At 38.3% G+C, this 22273-nt stretch overlaps 1 protein-coding gene across 5 annotated transcripts in view; it reads right to left on the reverse strand.

Moving 5' to 3' along the window:
- ARHGAP24 (Rho GTPase activating protein 24) overlaps positions 1-22273 on the reverse strand; it is a 509262-nt gene that overhangs the window by 198780 nt on the left and 288209 nt on the right. Inside the window, exon 1 of one of the 5 annotated variants that reach the window (XM_024116878.3) lies at positions 15770-15839. The exons of 1 other annotated variant lie outside the window; for it this stretch is intronic. The gene's annotated coding sequence lies outside the window, so the exon portion shown is untranslated. Of the gene's footprint in view, positions 1-11163; positions 11425-13443; positions 13576-15769; positions 15840-22273 lie in introns of those variants that run through there. 3 more of the 5 variants (XM_055086017.1, XM_024116879.3, XM_024116875.3) reach the window with 3 other exon arrangements.

Below are 22273 nucleotides of genomic sequence, written 5' to 3' on the forward strand. Positions count from 1 at the left end.
GTGTATGGTGTTAGGGAGTGTTCTAATTTCATACTTTTACATGTAGCTGTCCAGTTTTCCCAGCACCGCTTATTGAAGAGGCTGTCTTTTCTCCATTGTATATTCTTGCCTCCTTTATTAAAGATAAGGTGACCATATGTGTGTGGGTTTATCTCTGGGCTTTCTATCCTGTTCCATTGATCTATATTTCTGTTTTTGTGCCACTACCATACTGTCTTGATTACTGTAGTTTGTAGTAGAGTCTGAAGTCAGGGCGCCTGATTCCTCCAGCTCCATTTTTCGTTCTCAAGATTGCTTTGGCTATTTGGGGTCTTTTGTGTTTCCATACAAATTGTGAAATTTTTTGTTCTAGTTCTGTAAAAAATGCCAGTGGTAGTTTGATAGGGATTGCATTGAATCTGTAGATTGCTTTCACTCTTAAGAAGAGTCCTATCCATGAACTCCAGCCAATCTGCTGACTGATTTCCCTGAAAACAAAAGCCTGCTTGAACTGTTTAGTATACCTGTTCTTTGACTGCCTGCTATCTTGCTCTCTCTGATGGACTGGACCTCATTTGCCACATCCTTGTATCCGGGATGCTGACTGCTTCCCCAAATTATACCCCAGTGTTGTTAAACCTGGCAGATGCCATGTCTGGCCTTGCAGAAAAGATTTTTGTTCAGAGCCTGCATTTGCACTTACATGGAGTGACAATCTCTGGTCCCACCCATGCACACAAGTCTACTTCTGCATATTACCCCCTCTCTGTCTACACACTAAGCAGTAGGAAACTGGGCCATACATAGGCGGTTACCATGTTTTGGCCAAGAAATTCCGTAGATGTCCCAGAGGACCAGTGAAAACCTAAATGGGCTATGAGTTGGAAAATTCTCCCGTCATTACTCCTCAGGACTTAGATTTTCATAGGGGAAGTTCTTGCAAGTGCAAATTCAGTATTTATTCTTTGAGTAAACTGTAAACTCCTCAGAAAGTCAGTAAGTGATTTTTTTTTTCCTTTCTGTATGGAGCCCTTAGACTTGGAGCAGATATTACTTTTTGAGGAGTTTAGCTGTGTTTTAAGAACTTGGGTAAGGATCACTCATTTATCAGTATGGGCTCAGTTTATAAGGCACTTTTAGACAGGCAACAATCCTGAGCAAATTACCAAAATTTCAGCATTTACTCCATGTCACTTAAGAGAACATCAGTGAGGAATAGAAAGATAACAGATGTTTCTGGTCCTTAGAGATCAGAATTTGGATGAAATGGAAACTAAAATAGGAAGCTCTATTAAGCTGTCTCATGCAGAGATTCTCCTATAAGATTATTCTTTTCATTCCCTAATCCTCTCACTTCTACGCTCAAGATGACACAGGTCAAATCCTACACTTTGTCTTTCTGGCCTTGATATGTCTCCCACTTCAAAGAAAAACAAGAATAGCTTAATAAGATTACAAACCATTATTTCCACACTAGCATTTTCTATAGCAACACAGACAAAAAAGTAATTGGTTTAAGTTTAAAAGAAATGATCTCTGTAGAAGGAAGTAATGGATGTTGGCTTACAAAGTCAGGTGTATAAAGTGTAACTTCTTATTCTTTTATACTATCAAGTGACTGGAGCTTAATCTTGGTTAATCCAGGGCCCTCACTTTCTCGGGAGCCATCTGATGTTGCGAACATCTAGGGTTCCATATCTGGGATGGGGGAGAGTGGCAAAGTGGTCTGTGGCTGTCATCCTCTGCACACACGGACATCTCTGAGACGCTGATTTCCACCTTCCTTGTCTGTTCCTGGACTTCAGTCCACAGGCCCAGGGACTAAGTCTTCTTTGTCCTGGCTCCTGGCTTCTGCAGGTTTGACTCTCACGTTGCTCCTTCTCTTCCCCTCTTGGCTGCATTGAGGGCGTGGGGATAAGCTGGGAGGCAGTTTTGGATATGTCTGCCTAGATATTCATGTCTAATGACCTGGCACCACACAGAGCAGCACTAAAAAATGATTCGTTTTATAACCTCCACACACTTCATACAGGAAGTGATTCACAGATTCCTCTGCTCTTACGTTCCCCCAGTCTGATCCAGGTTTTCAGGTCTGTCTCCCATGTATCTGGCTCAGGGAGTGGGAGAGAGGGTGGCAGAACATGGAGCCCTTACTTGGAACCCACCATCCTCCAAGTATCTAATGTCCCTTTGCTTCCCTCTGATGTTTTCCTTTGGTCCCACTACGATGAGAATCATTATCTGATTTTGGGCATGGGATAAAGGATCTGTTTTATTTTGTTGTTGTTGTTATAATTTAAGCTGGATCCTGAGGATTTAAGGAGTTAGCTTTTTGAAATTCAAAAGGTGTTGCAAACAAAATTATCCAAAACATTTCTTTCTGAATTATCCCTTTCCTGAGGCAATATTTGTAATAAAAACAAATGGAATTTGAGCGAATATAAGGGGATAGATCACGAATGAATATCTCAAACTACTTCTTTTTTTTTAACATCTTTATTGGAGTATAATTGCTTTACAATGGTGTGTTAGTTTCTGCTTTACAACAAAGTGAATCAGCTATACATATACACACGTTCCCATATCTCTTCCCTCTTGTGTCTCCCTCCCTCCCACCCTCCCTATCCCACCCCTCTAGGTGGTCACAAAGCACCGAGCTGATCTCCCTGTGCTATGCGGCTTCAAACTACTTCTTGAATATCAGCACTGAGTCTAAGCCTCCATCATATAAAGGTATGATTGCCGAAACTCTCACAAATGGTGAAGAAGCTAAAATAAACACATTTTAATAAAACTAACCCTAACCCTAACCTGAATGGCAAAATGAGTGAAGGTGGCAAAAAAACAAACAAAAAAAACTCATCTGCTTTATCATGAAATCTGAGTAAATATGAAATAAAATACATAGAGAGCGAAAACCTGGAATATTTTACCCAGAGGGAAAAAGAAGCAAGCTCTTGTTCTCTTGCCTGTGTCTTTTTACTTTCCAGTTGACTAACCAGATTTCTAGTGAGACAGGTTGGCCCATCCTTTAACATGTCATTATATGGGAAAACCTTGCATATGATTTATGTACCTTTGTAACAACAAGACTAGAGTAATACCGGGCCCCTAAATTTGGCATCTGCCTGTCAGGCACTGTGCTGTACACTGGTCAAAAAACCTGTAAGACAAAGCCCCTGGCTTCCAGGAGCTCGGAGTATAGCGGAGCTAGGGAAGTAGACCAGTAAGTAAGAAGTTAAAGTGCAAAGCGATGGAAGCCATAGCAGAGTGCTGTGGGATTAAAGGGTATGAATGGAAACAGGGCGAGCATCTCAGAAGAGGTAGTGATTTCTAGAAAGACAAGACTGAGGAACTATGGTCTAGGCTGAAAGACCACCTATGTGTGGCAAATAACACAAAGGGGAGGCTGCAGAGATGCTGACCCCAGGTGTTCGTATGAGAATATGGCAGAGATGGGGACAAACCTGACAGGAGCGAGGGAAACATTCACTCTTAGTAAGTTAGTTATCCCGAGCCATTTCTCCCAATCTCTGTGTGTGTTCATAAGCAATACGGGTTTTCATATAATAAAACTGCCATAACATAATGTTCATACTTTTTTTGAAATGTACAAGTATATCTCTGACACAGAGCTTTATTGCAGAGAGCACTGTGGAGCACTGAGAGTTGCACTTTGGGGATAATTCATAAATATTTCATTATTCTAGTTGGTATGTATGTCCCTAATTCCCATTTCAGGAGTTAAAGAAGTTTAAAGTCAAGTGTTTGGAAGGCTTTCTCTACCAAAAAACAGTTCCTGTGACTGGATCTCTAATATACATACTAGAGTGAACGATTCCTGCTGACACAGAAAGACAGAGAGGGAGGAGAGGAGGTAAGACTCAGGCTTATTCTATGTAATGTTGAGACTGTCCAATGCAATTCATATTCCAAGAAGTTGCCAACATAACTGTAAGGTAGATGTTCTTATACAGGAAACATGTTCTAGATTTGCTTTATGATCATGGATAAGTCACATAGCCTACTTTGGACTGTTTTGGTCATTTGACATATGAGGGGAGCTCGATGACAAGATCTTTAAGATCCCATCCAACTTCCCTATTATATGATTTAGGCAACTTCCATTTATAAGTAATTAATGAGCTGATTAAGGACTTGAAATAAGACACAGAACCCTTTGATGCTAAGAAAGAGTCTAAGTCCTCTGACAGAAATAACTTAGCAGTCTCTGGGGGAAAGCACTAAAGGAGACACTAGCATAGCTTTTAAAAAACCCATATTGGATATGAGGGCAAATGGTCACTTTATCTATCCAAAGTGACAGGCATGTATCAATTTGGAAAAACTAAATTAACCCATTGCTTGAGGTTAAAACTATAGTGAAATAATATTCACAGCATACATCTGAAAACCCTTAATCATTACTTTGGAGTATTTCTGCTTAAATTTGACCATGTCACTGCATGGGTTCTTAACTTCAAAGAAAGAGAAGCAGTATGCAAATGAGGCAGGGAGCCTATTATCAAAAAACCTAGGATAGACTTCTGGCTACTCCACTTGTTTGCTTTGTGACTATAAGGTTGAGTCGTAAAGAATAAATTTTAAAAAGCACACAGAAATATAAAAGAAAAGTGCTTATTTGCATCATGTAGTTTGTAGTTATTAAAAAAGAAAAAAAAACACTTTTGTTTAACTTTTCTTGCTTTCCTTTCTTAAAAGAAAATAATGGGACAGGAGATGCCTTTGTCTCAAAATGAAATGCAACACCCACTTACCTTTGTTTTACCATCACTTGCAATTGGGCTAAGATCATTGATATTATCTGGGTTTAACTTTAGTGTGGGTTTCTTAAAAATACCAAACTGAACTAATGAAGAATAAACCAGTTTCTTTAAGGTTAATTGGATTTCACTTTTTAAGAATGTTTAGTGTAAATATAATAAAATTTGCTCTTTTGAGTCTTGAAGGAAGGAAGGAATGCGCAGGAAGTGTACAGAGAACTAGCTAGAACATATGCACGTTAGCCATTTTTGGAACCCTTATTTTATGTGAGAAAACGAAAGCATAGAAATATTAAGTAACTTGCATAGGATGATACCTGTAAATTGTGCCAGGGCTGGGCCTCAGGTCCTGAAATTCAACTCCATAGCCCTTGTTCTTAACCCTTTACTAAGAACTCACTGAAAAATTGAGGGAGAATATACATATATATCTCTTTTAAATTGCCAGCAGTGTGGAAGATGGACTGGAGTGGTAAAGGATTCGGGAGATAATTAAATTCTGAGCAAGATGGTGGCCATGAGAACAAAGAGAAAAAAATGCTGGGAATACATATTTTTAAATTCTATAATCACCATCACCTGACTGTATAGGAAATGAGGAAGGAGATAAAGATGAAGGGCTGGTTTGAGCTGGGGTAAGATAAGGAGTTTGAAGCACTGGAATACCTGAGACAGCATTGTATAGGAGGCTCTGACTAGCAGGGCAACTACGTAAGGTTGTACAGTCAAGTTGGGGCTGAGATACAGCCCAGCTCCCTGCCAAGTCAAAGCATTGTGCATCCAGAGGAAGGGGACCTTTATTATAACTTGTATAAAGTATGGATTAGAGGAGGTCTTGCTGACCAGATCTCTAGATTGGGCTTTAAGTTGAAGCCATGAGACTGGATGCAATCTTCTGAGGAAGAAAGTATAATGGTGGGAAATAAAACAAACACACAAGGAGGTGGGAAGAAGACAGGAGCCCTCTGAAGAGAGTGAAGAAAAACAAGATGGAAGTACAGGCCAGTACAAGATCCCTAACATCTCACGACAGAAATATTTCCAGAAGAGGAAGACAGTAAATAGTATAAATGGTAGAAAAAGCAGAGGTGGGTATAAGGATAAGAAGCTGTTGGATTTAACCATTAATTAACTATCATTAGCAACCTCTGAGAGATATTTTCAGTATTGTGATAGAAATAAATGCCAAACTGCAAAGAGTTATAGAGTCAGAGGGAGGCGAGGAAGCAGAGGCAGAAAATGCAAATTTTTCTTGGCACCAAGAAGAGAAAACTTGGTTGAGAAAGTTGAGTGTGTATTTGTTTAGTGTAGCAGAGGCTTGAGCATTGGTTGTGCCCTGAGGAAAAGCAAAGGTGCAGGTAAAAGAATATAATTTATGAAGCAAGGCCTGGTTTCATCTTCATAATTATTTTGTTTAAAAGTTCCATAAACACCAGTGGCCCAGGAAATTCTTTAGCAAATACTCATTAATGAAATGACAGCTATTTAAAAATGTTGCCATAGCTATTATATGTTTATCACCCCTTGTGTAATAAAGACTTCTGGCATGGAATTTCGAGTTCTTTCTTTAGTATGAGAACTCTTCCGTTCCCTGAGGATTTTCAGAGAATAGGGTACATGGTTGACCTCTTACTCAGACAGAAGGAAATTATGCTTTCACCTCTTGCCCCTGAATAAATTTATCGCCCAGTCATTACTTCTTCTGGATGAATATAGAAGCTAGACTGAAAGCTGGAAGCCTGGATTCTAGATGAGTAATATTTCCGGACTTAGTTCTCCTACTCTGTAAAAAGAGAGATTTGGATTTGCTAATTTCTAAGTCATTACAGCTCTAAGATAATCAAATGAACAAAAAATCATATGTAAATGAATGCTTATCCTTATTTTGTTTATCAAAGAACACATTGAAACAACATGGGTTCCCAAAGATGGGGGCACATATTCTATTATGTACAGTAGAGTCATAGAATAGAATATTATACACTTGTCAATTATCTATTTTCCAAAGTGTTCTAAATGATATAGAAAAAGTTGCCAGTAAAATGTTACATGAAATAGGTGGAATTCAAATGTGCAGTGTTAAGCCAATTTTGTAAAAATAAGATGAAACAAAATGTTGGTACCATATTATGTACACAAATACAGAAAGAAGTCTCACGATAGGAATTAATCTTCTAGAGAGTGGAATTGGTGACAATAATTTATTTTGTCACTCTCTTTATAATCATTATAATTGTTTACTCCCTTGTGAGTTGGGAAAGGCATTTTACATTTGAGGTTTACAGGAAGGTTGTTTTCATTTCCATTGTATTCAACTCTACTTATAATGTTTTCATGAGTGGAGAAGGAGGACCTATAAGTGCCGTCTTCCCTGCTGGACTAGCACCATGTTGCAGAGAAGGACCACAGAAGACACGCTGGATATTAAACATATTCAAAAGCAAGCAGGTTGGAGATAGACGCTACAGAAACATGAAAATTGCTCCTTAGAATTACTATTATTCTTTGTTAGTTTGGAAAGATGTCAGTGTTTGCCTAGATCTTTCTAACTTATATAATCTTTAAAGTTTTTTTTTTAATTTTAAGATCACCAAAATAATATTTGGCTTGTAAAATTGTCTTAGACTCAGACACATTTATTTATTCTTCTAATTTCCTGCTGTCTCCCCACAAAAAATATATATATAATATTAATACAATCAAATGCTAGCGGGCTTCCCTGGTGGCGCAGTGGTTGCGCGTCCGCCTGCCGATGCAGGGGAACCGGGTTCGCGCCCCGGTCTGGGAAGATCCCACATGCCGCGGAGCGGCTGGGCCCATGAGCCATGGCCGCTGGGCCTGCGCGTCCGGAGCCTGTGCTCCACAACGGGAGAGGCCACAGCAGAGGGAGGCCCGCATACCACAAAAAAAAAAAACAAAAAAACAAATGCTAGCAACATCTGCTTGTAGCAAATGTATTATAAAACCCACAGTACCTTCAGCAAAATAAACTAAACAGAAAAGGGGTAAAGGAAAATGGCTGACACCTCCATGTCCTCCAACTCTGCTTTTTAAATTATTATTGACAATATGCACCTGATGCTTTTTCTTCATAGAAATGTACAGTTCCAAATTACTGTGTGCTAACAGCAATTTCATAATTCGTTAAATGGCATTATCTAATGAAGTTTTCATGTTTTAGCATGACCCAGCAGTCAACTAAATAACAAATACTCCAATAATAAAATATGAAGTAAAACATATGGTTTTAGTATCATCTTATTTGTTAATACCGTTTTAAGTTATAGTCATTCAACAAACACTTATTGCATGACTAAGATGTACCAAAAGAACCTTAGTCTTTGACCACATCACCTTTTAAATTATCTGGAAGTACCAATTTAGTACATTAAACAAAGGCCAATATATAAGGATGTAGTTCAGTCAGTTGGAGCATCTCTTCTTTCCTGAGAGGTTGTAATTGAAAATAAACTACATGCAGATTTTTATGAGAACAAATCAATTATCTCTCTGTTCAATGATTTAGGAAATATCAACAGCTTCTCTCCCCAGTTCACGACCTACAGCATTAAGCTTGACAGCCCCTTGGAACACATACATCTTGCTCACTGAATTCTAGTTCATGAGGGGCTAGCTTCTGAGACTTCTGGAGAATCCTCACGAGGTTATGTTAAAAAGGATCCTTACAAGGCATTATCAGTGAACACTGTCATGTGTTAATTTATTTTAGCTTTTTCTTCCTTTACTAGTTTGAAAAAGCATTTTCTAAATAGAAGTCTTCCCAAGTGTGTATTCCTAATGGCATTGAGTTTTCAGGGATTTTAAGTTTAGATGTTGTGGTAATATAGTTCTCATGTAAAATATGCGTCATATATAAAATTTCCTAATTAGGTATGAATGTGAAAATTAAATTCTGATTAACCTGAAATAGTCAAGTAAGGGAAACCTTTATCACATTGACTTAAAATAACAATAGTATACATTCAAATTTAAAGAGTTATGTTTCAATTAGAATACCATTTTATTTTTTTTGCGTTACACGGGCCTCTCCCGTTGCGGAGCACAGGCTCCGGACGCGCAGGCTCAGCGGCCGTGGCTCACGGGCCCAGCCGCTCCGCGGCATGTGGGATCCTCCCGGACCGGGGCCCGAACGCGTGTCCCCTGCATCGGCAGGCGGACTCTCAACCACTGCGCCACCAGGGAAGCCCTAAAAGATAGAGATTTTGCTTATTTCCCCCCTACTTCTTTCAGTTAAATGGCATGAGTTATTTTAAAATAAAATGGGGGGCTTCCCTGGTGGCGCAGTGGTTGAGAGTCCGCCTGCCGATGCAGGGGACACGCGTTCGGGCCCCGGTCCGGGAGGATCCCACATGCCGCGGAGCGGCTGGGCCCGTGAGCCACGGCCGCTGAGCCTGCGCGTCCGGAGCCTGTGCTCCGCAACGTGTACCGCAAAAAAAAAAAACAAAAACAAAAAACAAAAACCAAGATATCATTGAGACAATTAGCCTTGCATTCCTCTTTTTTCCCTAAAGTATCATCACCACACAGAAGAATTGCATAGACTAGATGATGATGATTTTTTTTTCCTTTTCTCTCTTTCCCGCAAAGCAGTATTATGCTATTTCCCAGCCATACGTGCATGTGAATAGCATATATGTGAATGGGACTAAAATAGAATACATAGTATTTGATTAATATTAATTAATATTATAGTCCCCTTGGGAATTGGCTAGTCACTGATTCCTTGACACATGTCTCCAGTAACTGTATAAAAAGCAGAACAAACAGCACTTTCTGTATTTGATGCAGGAATGAGGTAGTTATCCCGGAGCCACTTCCATAACAACACAACTAAGAACTTGGACATAAACCAAAAGTCTCCTAAGCACCTAAAATAGATGTCACTGTGTCTATGCACTTTGGTTCTACACTTTCCTCATAAAAGATTCTCTTGGGGTCTTCAGATAAAGTTATTGTCTCTTATTCCTTCCATAATTTTTTATAAACTTGTTTGTTTTCTGGTTTCCTTGTGCACAGCACAAATGAAATAATAATTACAAAGGGATGGTTGAGGCTGAAGAGAGTTGTTAGAGAATGCAAACTGTCCACATCAGTAGGTAAAGAAATCCCATTTCCTTATGGATGGTGGACACACACACAAAATGTCCTATAAGAATAATACAACAATTTTTAAAAGCATAGTAATTATGTGACCTTTTGACATAAGAATAGCCTTACACACCACAGAATAGAGCTCCCAAGTATTATTATATTATAGAATAATTCTATTATGTGTATTCATGATGAGAATACTGAGCAATTCAGAAAACATTAAATTGAATTTAGTCCCCCCTCCAGAGAGACAGCAAAATACATTGTGGATTTCAGAAAGATGACTCTTCAAAAATGGCTAAATGCTTTCTAAAACCTTTGGAGTTCTCAGTGGTAGACTTGTAAGGTTTCTTTCTGGAAAGTCCACAGATAGAGAACTCCTTAGTTGCCTTTACTACCTGTTTATTGACCAGCAGCAAATACTCTGTATTAGTTAACCAGGCCTCTGGGGAAAGAGTGACATCTCAGATGACAGTGGTGCAGGGGGTCTTTTCTGTCCACTCCACTGCCACGTGGGCTATTCCTCTTCTTCTGCTCTGAAAGCCCCTCCATAGCTCAGTGATTTAAAATCTTATGGCAAACATCACTCTTAGAAATGTTGTCCCTTTAAGGTGGATGAGCTTAACAAGATAAACTTCATTTTTAAAAAAGCAGGCTTACCAGAATTTTTAAAGATAAATGGGGGTAAAGGGAAGGAAGGGTTAAAATTAAAAAGTATAGAAGCAAACTAAAGATAAAACCCCAATTCAAAAACTTGTGTTTTCCAGGTCAGACCCACCAAGCTGTGATGAGGTCAGGGAGCCTCAACTGAGCCAAAGTGCCTGGAGCTGCACTGTGCTGGTCCTCTTATCTGATTGGCTATATAGGTTTTATACTTGAAGCTGATGATGCAATAACCAATCTCTGACCCCCCTCCCCCCAGGTCAAGAGCATTCTGTACATTCTGTAATATTAAAGCATATCCCTCTTTATTCGACATGAACAATAAAACATAAAAACCACCCATGACAAGAGGAAACAAAGGACAAAGTTAAACTGAGCTTCAAAATAAAATAACAACAACAATTATTAGGTTCCTGAAAACAAAACAAAACAAAACAAAATCTTAGCAGCTTCAACCACCAACAGCTACAAAACAATACTAAAGAGCTAAAGAGCTGAGATATTTTAGAGTGTGTTTTCTCTCAGAATAGAGGCAAAGTGGGAGAAAAAGGTCAAATGACCACAGAATACTTGTGCCCGAAACAAATGAACCCTGAAGGAGATTTCAGTGAGTAAAAAACAGTACCTTATAAGTAACTGGTCTTGTCTACTCACAGCTGTTTCCAGTGCCGACTCTTGTTTAACTGTCTACTGACTTCAGTTTAAAGTTAATTCTGTTGGCAAAAAAGTACAGAGCTTGTCTGGAAAATGCTGTTTGGACATAAACCATTCCTTTCAAAGCGGTGGTAGCTGTATTTAAGTTTTCTTGTAGAGGGGGATATAAACCCTTCCTGTAGCTAATTTTATTCCTCCTCCTTCCCCTCAGACTTAGTCAGTATCCTCCTATCCCATATATTGAAGAAAGAGACAGAGAGGGAAGGAAAAAAAAAAAAAAAAAAAAAAAAAACTGCCAGGAAATATACCTTAAATAATGTAGTATTTGAGCATTTAGAAAAAAGACAAAAATTTTTTTTTTAAAGAAGAATTAAAAATGAGAACCGTAGAAAGCACAACAGGATCTTAAATATAATTTAACCCAATGACCTCATTTTATAAATAATGAAACTGATGCCCAGAGAAAACATGATTTGTGCAAGGTCACTTACATAGCTCATTCGTGCCAGCTAAGAATAGTTACCAGGTTTCACAATTCCCAATTCAATGCTTTTTCTACTACGCTAGTGTACCTGAGGGGAAATGGTTTACCTTTTTCCTCTGTATCCTTGTATAATACCCAAATGAGTTGGCAGGAGTAACACAATTACAATGTGAGAACAATCTGTTCTCAGAAAAAAAAATTCCCTCCACTTTAAAATCCTTAAGAGTGAAAGTCTCTCTATAATGCCTAATTTCTTTTATATTTAGGAAATAATCTTTCCACTGATGATTTTCCAGAATATTTTTATGACTTGGGAGTTGCCATTTTTCAGGGGATGTGAACATCCCTTAATGCTTACAGAGAACCACTTCTGAAAGGGACGGACCTGTGACAGGTGTTCAGTATTTCTACCCAGTATCAGTGGTATTGTTACATGGCTCTCGAACCGGAAACACATTACTATTACCAAAAATCTCCACTTCCAATTTGTCAGAAAAATTTTTACCACACATACAAGTTTATTCTTGACTATTATTTATTATATGTGACCAAATAATTATAAAAGTATACTTTTTAAAATGAAAATTGGATTAGATTTTTTGAAACATGTTTTCCAAAATGTTGAGTAATTAATGCATACCTATCATTTTTACAACCCTGACGAATAAGCAATTGATATTCAGAACACGTAAATGCTGAGAGAGAAATCTTGTAAAACCACAGTGCTTCTTGACACAATGGCACGATCCTGTTCTCCTTTTATTCAGAATTGTCTGATTGTGCTCTATGCAAAGGGAAATCCCACAGACATTAACATCTAATCTACATTTATACGTAACACTAATATGTCAAATATGACAAGTTTGACACACTGATATGTATTTCTTGGGCTTACTAAAAGTTTTCCATATTTTCCTTTTATTTCTTTTTTTTTTTTTTTTTTTTTTTTTTTTTTTGTGGTATGCGGGCCTCTCCCCGGGCCTCTCCCTGTTGCGGCCTCTCCCGTTGTGGAGCACAGGCTCCGGACGCGCAGGCTCAGCGGCCATGGCTCACGGGCCCAGCCGCTCCGCGGCATGTGGGATCCTCCCAGACCGGGGCGCGAACCCGGTTCCCCTGCATAGGCAGGCGGACGTGCAACCGCTGCGCCACCAGGGAAGCCCCTTATTTCTTTTTTGATTTGAACATTTTGCCTGTTGTCTGTTAGAAGAGGCAGAAGGGAAGTGTGAGTAAAACTTGGAAACAGAAGTAGGCTGTGAGGAGACACACAGAGATTTAGATGGATTCAGGGTTGTTGAGTGGACTCAGGAAAAAAGATGTAGAGAGAAGTCACGTACCAGCAGGTTGTTTAGAACAGAAGTGGGCTGAGCCACAGACAATAGATTATAGGTATTGACTTCAGGAACCAAAGTCTCTCAAAATAGGTTAAGCAAAGAAAGAACCAGCTATTTTGGTGACCAGTGCAAGCAACAGGAAATTGGCCCTCAAACTTACTTTGTAATTCATAACATGGTTCCTTTCTATGAATTGGGAGGGAAGCAAGTGCTGTCAATATGTGAAATTCAGCACGATCTAAAATAGCACAGTGATATACAACCATTTAAAAACTTTTTGTCCCTTTATATTTAGGACCCTTGGACATACTCCAGGTTGCCCTACTCTGGGCATGCTCTGAATTTCAGAATACTAAGGTAGTCTAGAGGGGAAGAGTTACTGTGTTATGAAGAGGAATCTGTGGAGTTGAATTCCACTGATGGGAGAAGTACTTACAGCAGAGGTGAACTCCAGGGCAGACTGTATTAACACAGACAAGGCAGTCGGAATTCTCTAACTCTTGATCTCCTCCTCTTTTTCAGGTTTACAGTAACGTAAGAAGAAGGCTTGTACTAAAGAATCCCAGAGAGCAGTTTTGTGATAGCAGTGAAGGGAAGTGAATGCATGAACATCTATTAGATTATTCTATGCTTGGGAGAAGTTTTCATACATGGAAGTTTTTAACAGTCCCAGGGGACTGATGCACATAAAAAATCTCAAGCATCAACTCTCTTAAACCAATTCCAGCACATGCTTCCTTGGTTGCCCATTTCCTCTCACAATCCAGTTTCCTAGCAGCAGCCAGAGTAATTATTCCCCTCTTCCTCTCCTCTGCTGGTTTCCATCATTCCCTGCTACGTATCATCCAATGGTTTTCCATCATTACTCTCCTTCATCCCTTCCAATGGTTTCCCATTATCCCCTGGTTCATAGTGTCCAATAGTTTCCCATCATTCCCTGTTTCATCCCTATAAATTTCCCGCTGCTCTTTGTATAAATCCAAATGCCTAACCATAGCCTCCTAGGCTCTTCATCATTTCGCCCCTGCTTATCTTTCCTGCTGCTTTCCTAACCTGCTGTTCCATCTGTCTAGAATGTTCCTCCCTCATATCTTCACAGAACTATCCCCCTTCTCAGCACCCAAAGCTCATCTCAAATGCTTCCTCCCCAGAAAAAGAATTTCCTGACCACTCTGGCTCACCATCCTCCCCACCACATACACTTACTCTCTTTACCTCATTTCCCTATTTTGGTTTTTCTTCATAGCACTTACCACTATCCAAAATTGTCTTTGGTTCTTTTTTACGTATTCATTCATTTCATTAGTTAGTTTAAATATGTTTACTGTATGTCCTCTAGAATAAGTTTTCTATCATCAGAAATGTAGCCGAAGTTATAAATAAGATCAGAAACATAAGATTTAGGCTTTTTAAGCCTCATTATTCTCAGTGTTCAGAACAGTATCAACTATAAAATAGGTCTTTGATAAATATTTCTTGAATGTATTATTTATATTCCTGCCTGGGTTACTACTCTTCAGTCCACAATCATCTAACCCAAGTCCATAAGCATGAGGGCAAAGACTAATCCACCTTGACAACTGACAGAACCCTGAAAATCTCCTTGTGGCTCAGCAGCTAGGAATCCCGGAAATAAAGAAAGAGCCCCTGTTGGGCTCTAGGCATGTAGTTGTATCTACACAAGGGGCCTCTAAACCCTTGAATTTTCTTAACACAAAGGCCAGAATATCTCCTTGACTTGCCAGAATATACTTCATGGATATATGCACCTAATTAGGTATGGGGATTTTTTTGCTGGAAGGTCCTAAGAGCTTCCAGATATCTCCTTTGTTTCCTGAACTCTACAGTAATTGCACTTATTCAAATAGCAGATATCCTAATTCTATCCTTTTCAGGCGGTTTCAAGAAACTGCTCTCAGCTGCCAACTCTTCAGGAGCAGAAGCTAAATCCTTGCATTTACAACATATGTTTTTTAAATGAAAAGGGGGAAGACTAAATAATTTTAGAGAGGTGAGCTCACAGATAATTTCATCTCCTATCTCAGTTCTCCTCCACACTGATTCAGAGCTCTCCAGTGAGCTGTAAATTAGATTTCCTCTCCTGTCTCATGTCCTACTGCTTCCTAATTACCTGTTTTAGTGAGTCAGCCTTTCTGGGTCCTGGGACTCAGATGTATTGTGGGTGATGTGACTGGGCAACACACTCTGGGTCCAGTCACATCAGAAAGGTGTTTTGTGATGGCAGGCAAAGAGAGGGCGATCCTTTGTTTGCAAGAGAATGATTCTTCCCAGGCACCACAGCATCTGTCCCCCTAGGGCACCCTGGTAGAGGAAATTTCTTGCTTGAACACTGTTACCACTCAGTGGCAAATAACATCATTTTAAATTGTTTTGGAAAAAAGTGCCCTTTTCTTATGGTACTGACTAAATATTAATCTAAATACATAGGTGCCATTTATTTAGTCAATAAATCAAAGCTGCAAATAGTTTTTGATTGCCTCTATAGACAGGGCCTTGTGATCTGTCATGAGAGCTGTATAATTATTCCTTGCTATATCATGGGATAATAATATTTCTTTATCCAGAATACAAAATTCCCTAGGAATATAAGGTGTAAGTTTCTTCTTTCATCCCCTCCTTTCTTCCTCTCTTCCCTCCTTTCCTTCCTTCAATTTACTGAAGCCCACATTTATTGAGTTCATATAATGTGCAATGTTTGAGTATAAAGAAAAATATGAAATCCAGCATGGGGAGAGACTTACCTTTTGGAGGTGGAAGAAGTCTACACACTTGGGGAAATCAGCATAAAATTATAGGAGAGCACATTAGAGTAGCATGGAATCGAGAAGGGAAGTGACCAAAGAAGGCTTCCTTGAGGAGATGAAACCAAAGCACATTTTGAATGCAGAAGGAAAGGAAAAGGACTAACATTCCAGGCAGGAGACAGGACATACTTGGGCCACTTCAATTAGTTCTACAGAGCTGGAATGTAGAATGAACGACAGACTAATAGATAAAATATGCAGGAAGAAATATAGGCAAAAGCCAGAGTCAGGAACTGGGGTTTTATCCTGAAGGCAATGGGTAGCTGCTGAAGGATTTTAAATATGGGATATTTTGTTTTTAGAATGTTAAGTGGAGAAAGAATTTAGGAACAAGTGATCTAAAGGAGTACTTAAGAGGATCTTTCTTTATCCAGTTAAGACATCGTGATGGTCTGGAATTAGGCAGTAGGGACAGAAAGACAGAGATGGCCACAAAAGATATTTAAATTGTTCCATAGGTGGGAAGATGTAGGAAAGGCAAACTTACTTCCAAAATTTCCATAAGATCATTACAGAAAAATGCATACAGTATTAGAATTGCATGAAAATGTAGTAAATCCTCGTTACATAAAAGACATTTTTCATAAGTTCTCTCCATTTACAGAATAGGAAGCTGAGGCACGCAGCTTGAAAGAGTGATAGCAGAATTTGAACTCATGTCCATGTGGCCACAAAGCCCATATTCTTTACACTAAATTTTTTGCCCCTTTTAGGAGATCATAGATTTTTAAACTTGGGTGATTAGGCTTGAAGAGATTGGAATATAATTTGGCAGAATCTTAAAAGATTCCTTAGGCAGAACTGTTTAGGTTTTTCTAGGTATAAGCGTGTTCAGATTTGAGACCCAACACACAAACAATTGTATTTGCATTGTTTCTATGGAACTATATGTTTTTCTCCCTGCAAAGCACAAACCCTTCATCAAATTCTTCTTGATAACCTAATCATTTTAAGCCTAAAAGATTTATTCACACTCTATACAAGGATAGCCAGTTGAAACCAAAATGAAAGTGGACTTGACAGATATCCTAGTTTAATCAAGTCAAATATTGAGATTTGAGTAGAATGGAGTTTGAAAGACAAATCAGTTTCAATGAATCTAGGAAGGGAAGAGGTAAAACTCTTAAGACATTGAAAACAGAAAGGGACAGACAGCTCAAACAGGAAAAAAAAATGCTTAGATTTGCTTTAAAGTTGGAGTAGGAAAATTCCTTCTCTAGCATATTTTACATCCACTGTAGGTAGGATAACCATATATTTCATTATCCAAAACTTGACTCTTTGAGAATAAAAGGAGGCACTCATTAATTACAATGGGATAGCAGATAAAAACCAGGACTCTTATAGACAAACCTGGATATACACCACCCTACCTAGAGGTTGGCATTAAACCTGCCTTTCAGATGATGATAGTATCAAAACTGAGGTTTTAGAGTAACTGGCTCCTAAAGCGAGGCAAGATTTTTAAAAAGTGAAGGATTTTTACACAACTTGGACAAGGAGTACAATATATATAAAACAGCCAGATCAACTGAACCATTTGGGATATATTAATCATTTCAGTTCCATAGTTTATTTTATTAAAAAATTATATGGAACAATGAAAAGTGACACCTCATTATAAGTGAGTCACAGACAACAAGTATATAGTGTCTAGTCTCCCATATAAAGTAATGAATTCACATAAACATTTTGGCTGTAAAATATAAGGATCTTAGTTTAGATGGGTGCCCCTAGATATTTTGATTATTTAATAAGCACAGGCTTATTTTTCAATGCATTAACCATCAGTGAGTCAATATGAATAAACACAAAACTCAGTCAAATCTCAATCCACTCTCCTGCCCCACTCCTGGATTTTTTTCTTAGATGAAGATATCCTTCCTTATATGGCAAAGTTCCTTACTAAGCTGCACAAAAGGAAGAACGGGCATAGCGTGGGAAGCTAACATTCCCAGGTACAGACAGGAGATATCAGTCACAACCAATTAGGTTTCCAACCTTGGTTCTGTCAGCAATTAGCTGTGTGACCTTGGACAAAACACTTCACTGGGGCTTAGTTTTCGCCTATACAAAATGAGAGGATTTAGTTAGAGTACCTTGGAGGTTCTTTCAGATGTGAAGTTCAACTATTCTCTGAGGTAATTATCACCCATATGTTTTAAATATGTTTAAGGTTTATTTATCTATGAGGACTGGGAAGATATCTGTTGTATCATAAGGAAATTAAAACAGCCAGTTATTGAAAAAACAACTGCAATGGTAACACCAATGTTGATTTTTTTAAGATTCCCAAGAATAAAAACATAGGCAGTGGGGAGACACTTCATTTTTCAGTGTATAATAGGAGGACTGTTAGGATTTTCTTATGGGAAAAGTCATCAGATATATTGCCAAATCACATTGTGCTTAATAATTTTTAAATATTAAACTTCTTTGGGATCCCCAAACACACTGAGGATCAAGCTTCCTGAGTTTATACAGAAAAATGATTTCCCTCAGAAGTGCAGAGCTGTTTCCTGACTGTCATTTTGCACAAGGAAACAATGAATCCACATTTACAAGACAGAGTGTTGAAAATGAATAGAGGAGGCGCCTCCCTGGGCTGTAGTCTTTGACAAGTTCCTAGATACATAAGCATGGTTCAAAAAATAATAAAAATAAAGTGCCCATCAATCCTGTGCTATTGGATCTCAAGCTTCAATGCCACCAAATAAAGGGAAGTCAGACTTTTTCCTCGTATTATTTTGATTCCTTTTCAATGCAGAAGTAACGTATTTCCTTATAAACAATACAAACAGTAATGAAGATGAACATAATGTAAAATTTAAGGTTCCTACCACCTCAATTCTATCCTATTCTTAAGGATTAACCATTGTCAACAGATTGTTGTGCATCCACCCAGATTATCTGCCCATCCATCCATCTACATCTGTTCACATACATGTATATTTGCACACATACATACATATGTATATCCACAAATCTGTTTTTCAAAAAGAAAACATTATCTTTATTTACCCCAATTTTAGGAAGTTACGAATTTGTTTAACTTTAGAGACAAGCAAGTAAGCATAATAACAAACGTGTCTTCTTTTGTCATCATAAAATCTCTCTCCTCTATCCTTAATACCTTGGACTTATCTACACAACTTCTCAGGTGGCTAAGAAAAATAAATGCAATATTTTACCGGCAGTCAAAAAGCTTAACAAAATGACTACCTAATAAATGTTGACTGATTTGAATGAATGAATGAATCACACCAAGGACCCTAACCTCATCAATGTGGCAGAAGCTTCCAGGAAATAGTCACATGTGAATTGACTTCCCTAGTATCCATTCCTCTTTTTATCAAGTGTTCAAGAATTGCTTATTTGAATATCTCTTAAGGATTGCTTTTGTGTGAAGATGTGTGTGTTTCAAATCTGATTACTGTATGTTTCTTCATCACTATATGGCCACTAATCAATGAAAAGTCTTACTTGAATAGATCTATCTCCTTCATCAAAAATTGGCTCTTGCAGTGTTTCCTTCATCATTTTAATCAACACATTGTTGGGTCTATTAATCCCAGCATTTGAGATTAGGAGATGTCAATGTGGGCTTCCCTGGTGGCGCAGTGGTTGAGAGTCCGCCTGCCGATGCAGGGGACACGGGTTCGTGCCCCGGTCCGGGAAGATCCCACATGCCGCGGAGCGGCTGGGCCCGTGAGCCATGGCTGCTGTGCCTGCGCGTCCGGAGCCTGTGCTCCGCAACGGGAGAGGCCACAACAGTGAGAGGCCCGCGTACCACAAAAAAAAAAAAAAAAGAGATGTCAATGCATATTTCCCACAGTTCTAGGGGAAAAAAGCACTCCCATAGGCCAGTTTAGCCAGCAGTTATTGAACTGGTAAGATAACTACTGGCAGTTTTAGCTTATCCAGAAAATAATTTTATTTTTCTTTGAAATTTTAGTCAGTATATTCTTTATGTTTTCATCCTGGAAACTATCAAGTCCCTGGGTCTTGCAATAGACTTCAACGTTGATTTCTTTCTTGATATTATTCAATGAGTCTATCATCATCTATGTTAGTAATACCTTCCTATGAGAGAATATATATTTCAGGAGATATCATTGGACTTTGCTGGTGAAATGTTAAAGTGTTTTTATTCTTCAAACTCCATTTGTTATTGACAAGTAGATGACATGTAAAGATGTAAGAGTAGATGAGATAGAAGAGTGAGTGTAGTTAGAAAAGATGAACAAGGATGGAGACGTGTGGCACTCCACTGAAGTGTTAGAAGTATTGGTAGTGTGTGTGTGTGCGTGTGTGTGTGTAGTTTATAAACATATGACCGAGACATACATGCACTGGGATACACCATTCAGTGAAAAACTTTGGAGATGCCTGTTTCTACTCAGAGAGATGTGGTACAGAAATAATTGTGCAAAGGTGGAAGGGCTATAATAGTGATGAATCATCATTAGATGTTTGTAACTTTTTATTTCAACATAATTGCAAACTTACAGAAAGATTCTAAGAATACTACAAACAAAACCCAAACACCCTCTACCCAGATTTACCAATTTCCATCTATCGATCTATGTATAGGCACATCATTTTTTTTCTGAATCACTGAGAGTAAGTTGGAGACAATGTATACCTTTAGCAGTACACAGTGTGTACTTCCTAAGAGCAAGGATATATTGTTACATGGCTACAGTATAATTCTCAAAATTATGAAATTTAACATTGATAAAATATTATTATCTAATCCACAGTCCATATTCAAATTTGTAAATTATCCCACTAATGGCCTTTAGAGCTATTATTTCTCCATTTCAGGATCCAGTCCATCGTCACGCATTGCATTTAGTGTTCTTTTTCTATAGACTCCTTTAATCTGGAACATTTCCTCAATCTTTCTTTGTCTTTATTGATCTTGAAATTTTTAAGGGTACAGCAAATTATTTTATAGACTGTCTCTCAGTTTGGATTTGCCTAACATTTCCTCAGGATTAGATTCCGGTTATACGTTTTTAGCAGAAATGCCAGGAAAGTGATGTTGGGTCCTTCTCATTGCATTATATCAAGAGGCATGTGACATCAGATTGCCCTGAAATTGATGAACTTAACTTTGATCCATTTTCTTATCATATTCTCACCCAGCAGTTTTTAGCATCCATTGATTACTTGTATATTTATTAGCTGTCATTTTATTATATAATAAAAAAGAGCTTTCCCGTCACACCCATTTTTATTTATTTATTAATTTATATTAAAAGAAACTCATGGGTTTTTATATTTTATTCAATTGGTTAAAACCAATTATTTTATTATCTACTTTAATATTGAAATTATTTCAAATTTGGCCAGTGAGAGCCCCTTCAGTCTGGCTCCTGTGTCCTTTTGTTATGTCACTATCATTCTTTGAGCACATTCTTATTTCTGGGGCAACAAGATGTTTCAGGCTTAGCTATACTTTCCCTGTCCCAGACTAAAATCAGTCTTCTCACCTTGATTTATCTTAATGGAGAACAGCATTTAGGAACCAAGTGCTGAACACACTCATACATTCCTTCTAGACCCTCTCACCAGACAGAGCTAGGAAAAAAATTTAAAGATATATATGCACACACACAGAATATATCTTTTATTTTTTTAATCATATATTTCAAGTTCTCACAATATAATTGGATGCTCAGATTTAAAAATATGGGCGATTATTACTTATACTTTCTTCCATCTCCTCTCCCACCTTTCCCTACATTTTAATTATACATAAATATTCCAAAAATAATAAGAATGATACAATAATATCTGCTTTCTGTTCTATAACCCTATTTTTACCAGGTGTTTAATCTTAGTCCTATAGTTAAATTAAGTCAGTGTTACTGTGAGAATCTTATCACACGTTCCTATCCTTGAGTTTTTGATTTTGATTCATTCTTGATTTCACGAAGTTTACATTTGAGTCATTTTTTCAGGAAGGCATAGATAGGTATTGTATCACTGAGAATATGTTCCTACAGCAGCTTGCTAGATATATTTTCATTGGTAAATGATACCAGTGAAAATTATTATCCTCCAGTGTCTTCTGGCACTCAAAATTGCTGTGAAGAAGTCTGAGGTAAGCCTCTTTCGTTTTGTTTGTTTTGTTTTGTTTGTTTCACCCTTTCTATGCAACTTGATTTTATCATCTGGATGCCAGTGGAATTTTTCTTTTCCTTGATGCTAGATAACAGGATATGTCCACATATCCTGTTTTATGTCAGTTTGATGGGCCCATTTAATTTGCAGATCCAGGTACGCTTTTTTTTTTTTTTTTTTTGCGGCACGCGGGCCTCTCACTGTTGTGGCCTCTCCCGTTGCTGAGCACAGGCTCCGGACGCGCAGGCTCAGCGGCCATGGCTCACGGGCCCAGCCGCTCCGCGGCATGTGGGATCTTCCCGGACCGGG

Source organism: Physeter macrocephalus, chromosome 7 (assembly GCF_002837175.3).
Source record: "Physeter macrocephalus isolate SW-GA chromosome 7, ASM283717v5, whole genome shotgun sequence".
In the NCBI taxonomy this organism is placed as follows: domain Eukaryota; kingdom Metazoa; phylum Chordata; class Mammalia; order Artiodactyla; family Physeteridae; genus Physeter; species Physeter macrocephalus.